The 6,850-nt window shown below is 35.0% G+C and overlaps 1 long non-coding RNA gene across 1 annotated transcript in view; it reads right to left on the bottom strand.

The window, feature by feature from the left end:
• Window positions 1-5,785, bottom strand: part of LOC122789753 — a 27,808-nt gene extending 22,023 nt beyond the window's left edge. The window contains exon 1 of the long non-coding RNA XR_006362875.1: window positions 5,667-5,785. This is a non-coding gene — a long non-coding RNA (uncharacterized LOC122789753). The remainder of the gene's footprint in view (window positions 1-5,666) is intronic.
• Window positions 5,786-6,850: the final 1,065 nt, after the last annotated feature.

Below are 6,850 nucleotides of genomic sequence, written 5' to 3'. Positions count from 1 at the left end.
AGACACTCCTGGGATGTAAAGATTATTACACTGTGAATCTATTATTCAACTTCAACTTTCTTTGGTAATGTTCACTGTAAAAGATGTCAGAGGAAGTAGGACTTCCTGCATGGTTAGCCCTTTGCTGTTTTACTCCCTGCCTGTATATACATTAGGATCCATATGTTTTTAATAGACTATGAGTTGCAATGTAAGAATAATCCAAGAGGGTACAAATCTATAATCAGTAACCTATGTAAAGTGGAGAAATGACCTACAAATACTGCACATGATAATTAATAGAAAACATTTGTAAAATTGCATACTTGGATTAAAAAGTTCCATTGAGAAGTTTATACTTGTAGGAGTAGAGGGCATTGGTGGTAAAAAAAATAAAAACAGAAATAGGACTTATGGATGATGAAGCTGGATGACCAAAAGCCATTCATGTAACCTGCCAGCTCTGCACAGAGCCAAGAGAAATTAGTTGTGATCAGAGAGAGCTAAAACTGCTGGAAAAACAGAGGTACTAAAATCACTGTGAGATGCCTCATGGAACAGTGCGCCTTTTTTGAGGACTGCATTACCTTTGTTTTATGCAGCTCTATCTAAGTAGGGACATATGCAGCTCCAAGAATATTCAAAGGTAATGCAGATGTTGATATTCTTAATTCAAATTATTGTAAAATGAGTGAGGGAATAAAGCTTCAGTATGTATGCCTTAGAGTAGAATAAAGGAGACAGGATACAAGAAATTGTTTAAGTGAGTAAAATAATTGGTGTTTCTTAGATTATTTTCAGTGACAACATTGTTCACAAAGGCGAGGGTAAAAGCAACAAATATATGTACATTGTAGCTCAGTGAGTTAAATGGCTTGTTTTTGTGAGGTGTAAGGAAACTGGAGTACCCTGAGAAAACCCATGCAGAGATAGGAAGAACATGCAATTCACATAGTAACTGACCGAAGGTCAGGATTGAAATGATGGCAGGAGGCAAGCTAGAAACTATTTCAAAGTATGTGTATGGTAAATAATGTAGTATGTTTCAAAAAGGATGGATTTAGAATACAGTTATTGACTGCAAATAGGAAGAGTGTAAAAGAGTTTACTATCTTTATAGAAATACATGCTCTTGGAATAAATTCTTGTCATATGCAATAGAAGTGATAGAGTTAAAGAAGATATAGGGCAGGCATAAAGATATCCTTGTAAAAAAGGTTAGGTGCACACTACAGCTAATAGAAGTCCAACATGATTTAAGTTACTTTTCTGCCACCTTCTGCATTTCAAGACATACATATGCTGCAATGTATTTTTGAATGATGTTTAGTGTTACTTCTCTGAATATTTATTTTGATCAAAATGATTACTAGTGCAGGTTCTGCATTTCCCTTCTGTTTATTACCTCTCTTAACAATGTGCTTTATTAATCAGCTTAACAATGTACCTTTCTATTCATTTACTACCATTTCTGTGCAGTGCCATATGTATGAGACACCATGTCAGTTTAAGCTACAATTTTCATGATTGGGCTTTTTTGTTCAAATGACCATTTTGAATCAAAGTGTAGTAAAGGAACTCTCCAACTTTTAAACGTGTGTTTTAATGGAAACTCAGGGAATGACATATAATGTTGCAGGTAACTGCTTAATCTCAATTTCAATGTTAGGAAAAGGTAATGGGAAAACTGAAAGGCATTGCTCTTCTGATAACTTACTAGGAGTAGTAAGCTATTTGACCTGATACATGATGAAAAATCTGCCAGATCTGCACTTTATCTTTCATTACAGATAGGAAGACAAGCACTTAGCTATGCCTTATGCTCATTCCTCATTATTGTAATATTTATAATTGTCTTTGAGAAAAATAATACATGGAATACCTGTATTTAATGTGATTAGCTATGCCTTATGCTCATTCCTCATTATTGTAATATTTATAATTGTCTTTGAGAAAAATAATACATGGAATACCTGTATTTAATGTGATTAATATGAATGAAAAAGATAATCCATTATATTCATGTGATAATTTATAAGTATGGTTTGGGATTATGTAGGTATAAAATCATGGTATTTTACAAACTATCCTGTTAACATATCTCTTCAGTAAAGTATCTAACATGAACAATCACCTATTTGTATAGAATCAATATAAGATGTTTGCTACATAGATCCCTAGTATGAATTATTGCCTCTAGTATGCTAGCCTCCATCACATTAGTATTTAAATTCCATAGTATTTAGCAAAATCTGCATTTCCAATAAGAACTTTTATGACTTGTAGCAATGTTACAGTCATTGCTGAAAACACCAAACAAGTAACAGAAGTATGTTTGACATACTGCCGTTTTTAGCATTGTTAACATTACTTTCAGGAAGGATTGTATGAATAATATTTAAATGATGTGGAAGAGCAAACATGTCTGGCAAATGTTTTTAGGCTGTTAAACGTTCTACTAATTTGATTAATAATTCAACTACTCCTGCTATGAGAATTCCCTGTAATATTCAACATGTACATTCATATGCATGAGTTGTTGCCTCTCCTTTATGTTTTATATTTGTTAACATAATGTTGACATTTACTTCTCCCTTTCCAACGTTATCTTCTTTGTTTTTGAACAATGTAGTGCTGATTTAGAAAAAAAATAAGTAGAATGTACCACCTTGTTTTCTTAATTTCTAAGTGAACTTGTCAATGGCCTAAACCACAAGGGTAAGGGTAAATAAAACATATTGATATATTCTGTTTAATATAGAAGAATTCTATGTAACATGCATTCTATTCTATTCTGTTCTAACACAGGACAGTCTAGTGTATGCAGTCATATAGTTTATTAGGAAGTCAGAAAGACCTGGAACATCTAGAAAACACACACACACACACACACACACACACACACACACACACACACACACACACACACACACACACACACACACACACACACACAAGCACAAGCACAGGGTGGGCTTGCTAAACATCTCATCGGTCATAATTGGAAAGCAGGATTGAATGCCAAACTTTAAACAAGAAGATCTCTTACCACTAAGTCACCTGCTGCCTTTCACAAATAGCAGAATATAATGTACTGTGACAGAAGCTGTGGAGTTAGAAAGTTGGCCAGAATGCATGAATTAAGGGCATAGGGACTACTATCTGCTTAGCAGCTGGTGCAGACCAGACTTTGGAAAGTCTGAGATGATCCATGCAAGCCAGTGCACACAAATACGTCATTGTGGGGAGGGGGGGGGGGTTGCACATGTTGTAGCATGATGGCACTGCATGTTTGGACTTACTGATGAGGAAACGGGTAGAAAATTTGTTTCAAGTTGACATCATGAGTGTCAGTAGCTGTGAGCCCTAAGTAATGCAATGTTTGTATCAAACCAGATAATATACATGGGTGAAGACTGTAGCATTTCACCACCTTTTTTCAGAGCCACTGCAAAACGTGAAGCCAGGCTGTAACTGATGTGAATTGTTATTCATAGGTTTGTAGGTGGTTACTAAGGTGGTTACTAGGTTATCAACCCAAGAGCTTTCTTAAGCCTAGTCAGACTTACCACAAGGGATTTATGATATATGTTTGTACACATCAAGTGTTCACAGGCTACCCATGTCCTTTTGGGGTGTAGGTAACAAATCAAGGGTGATTTCTCATCCAGTGGCCCAAGTTACATTTGAATAGGGTTAGGGATGAGCTTTACTTCACACGGATGGAAAGCCTGGGTACTCTCTGAGACACATACCTGTCCCTCCAGTGTGTCCTCTTTATGTTGTGGATGAGGTTAAGGTCCTTAGAATTGGTGTCTCGGATACTATTTATGTTGCAGTCGTGCAACAATCCATCCGTGTGGAATGAGAGGAAACTGGGGAGAGTGAAGCTAGATAGATTTGTACCACTTGGAATCATATAAAATGAATAAGACCAAACAAATACAGAAGAAGGCAGGAAGATAGTTTGATGATTCTCTTTTTCATATCTAGATAATTTATACAAAGAGTCGGGAGCATTTATAATTATTTACCATATGTTGTAATTAAACATAAATTAGGAAAACGCACTACAATCTCCAATAAGTTAGGAAAGCAAAGGCATCAAACAGTCTGTATACTGCATGAGTAATAAACCATGTGACTCAAAAATGCACTTCTAATTTATTCACCATATGCCATTTGTAAATACATGGTACATGATATAACTTATTAGCTTTTTTGTTATAATAAGTATAGCTAATCAAGTAATGACAAGTCAAGAGAATTGAAATAAAGTAAGCAATTAAAAGTGTAAAATAAGCCTAGAGAAAGAGCAAACCATGTGATCATGGCCCTTCATAAGCATAAGGAACTAAAAAGGAAATCAGATGATAGGTTGGGTATGGCACTCCTATCTTTGCATATATGAGCTCTAAAGTAAAGAGTTCAAAGGGCAAGGAACAAAATGTCCATATTGCAGTAATCTTACGGATGCACACTCAAGAGTTGCTGTATTTGTAGTCTTTCCTATAGTATTACACATATATGAAAACGTTATTAGCTGTATTGAATTACAACTGATCTTCCTTAAACACTACTTTTAGTAAATAGTAAGTGCTAAGTTGTAGTTTTGTAAGAAAATACATGCTTTTCAATAACATTTAAACATTTTAACATTCATTCCTTATTCAGTCTAAACTTGTAGTCAAGTCAAGATTTAAAATTGTTTCATCTGTAATGATACTCTGTAATCAGGAAGCATATAAAGATACTATGTTTGACTTTGACGTGGTACATTTTTTCTTTTTTTCCTGTCCTTCGTACTTATTTATGAAAGTAGGTTTAATGTGCATGTGTTTACATGTGCTTTTTCATGTGCATGTGTGTGTGTGTGTGTGTGTGTGTGTGTGTGTGTGTGTGTGTGTGTGTGTGTGTGTGTGTGTGTGTGTGTGTTCTGCCTTACATTATTGTCCTTAGATAACTGATTAGGAACACATCCTATCATTCTAGTTACTTTAAAACCATAATGTGTTCTCCTCTCTCCATGTAAAAACAAACATAAAAAATGAATAAATAAATAACTAGATACATACAAACATACACACATACATGCACACATGCATATATATGTAAAGTGCATTTATCCATCCCTAAGCTTAAGTAGTGCAATCTGTTTCTGACAAAAGATAAGCTTATTTTTTAAACTGAAATTCCTTCTCTACAAAAATTCATTATGATGTAAGGTATTTCACATATCCAGATCCCACACACATATATTTTACAAAAAGATGTTTCCTAGCCCTTAACAAGTATTTTTCAATGTCCTGTTAGCCAGACAACAAATGTACATTTTTCTCTGTACATTCTGTTTAAATGTAATTCTGTTTTATCAGGAAAGGAGAAAAAACATTATGTATATCCTTGCTTGTGTTGGTTGGGTGAGGATATCTTCATTGAGGTGCAAAAGACTAAAAGGGGACCTCCACACCTTTTTTACAGTCCATTTGTCTGTCCACCAAAAACACAGATAGGGAACCTCAGTTTAATAAACTGAAAACAAGAAATGTAAAGATAGCATAACCAAATAATTAATGATGGGCACAAATGAAATAAACGTCCACGTATTCTGTCATTCAGGAAAAAAAAAACATGCTCAGGTTTTTTACATGGAAAAACACTTGACAAACAGAAATAATGCAGAATACCTGGTCTGTCCAAACTGCTTCATTCTGAATTTGTTCACATCATAAGTTTAGCTTTGCAACCTCATACCTCCTTTCTGTCTTGCTGACCTGTTTTCTTTGCTTCTCTTTGAGTGTGAAGTGCTGTGAAACTGTGACAACAAAACAGGAAGGCTACTCATTTTGAAGGACACAATCTAGTCAGGAGGAAGCTGAAAATGAGGAAGATAAGCCTGAGGTTTACTAACAGGAAGTATCTGGATCACAGTGACAAAATGCCACAGTTGTGAAACTGAACAGCTTACTTTTGTACCTACAACCCATGTTAAGCTAAACAAAATGTATTTGCCAAAAGTACTGTGCTTGAAATAAAGTCTTGTTTGCTGACTTATGTATATATACTTATTAATCCATACACAGGTACTGCAGGAGCTTTTTTTCACTGCAAACAAAATGTCTACTGGTTTAGGAAATGTGGTTGCACCCCCCCCCCCCATTCAGTCAGCTAAAAACTTAATAATTGCAGAGTGCCACGTATACTAAAATGTATTTCCCTATTTGAAGCTCTTCCCCTTTTTGACATCACAGTCAGATATCAGTCAGATAGTTTAGCAGTATTTCATGTGCCCTGCCCTGAGGTCTTCAGGTTTTCAAACACATCAACATTTTTATTTCAGTAATGAAACTTGAGTCATTTACTGATCTAGATCTATTCTTTTTGTTATTTTCATCTAGCAGTTATATGTTAAAAAAGATTGTTCTTCTCAGCTTGTACTTTCTAACAACAGTCATTCCCCTGATACTGGCATGAGTGAATTTCAGTCCCCTAAAGCTGACAGTTGTTGTAATGTATAAATTACCTGTGTTGTCAAAATAAGCATTTATATAACCTGCTCACAGACTTCCGCCCGATTAATTATATTTCTTAAGTCAAGCAGCACATGCATATTTCATGAGACAGCAAAGACTAAGCAATTCTTGAACCTTAGAATAGGATGCAGTCAGTTCAGTTTAATTATCAGACACTGAAAAAATCAAAATACGAAGGTACTGGTTAACACCATTAACAAAAATTTAAGGTAAAGAATGATGCAGGCCTTCTAAATCTAAGGCTATATTAGTTTGCAGTAAATGCGGTATCATATTAATATCAGTTTTTGGAGTCTGATATGCACTACTGCCGATGAGTATCATTTATAGTGTGTTTT

This window comes from Protopterus annectens, chromosome 15.part0 (genome assembly GCF_019279795.1).
Source record: "Protopterus annectens isolate FY-2018-M chromosome 15.part0, PAN1.0, whole genome shotgun sequence".
NCBI classification, from domain to species: domain Eukaryota; kingdom Metazoa; phylum Chordata; order Ceratodontiformes; family Protopteridae; genus Protopterus; species Protopterus annectens.
Note: the sequence above shows the minus strand (reverse complement) of the source record. Positions and strands in the feature narration are given on the sequence as shown.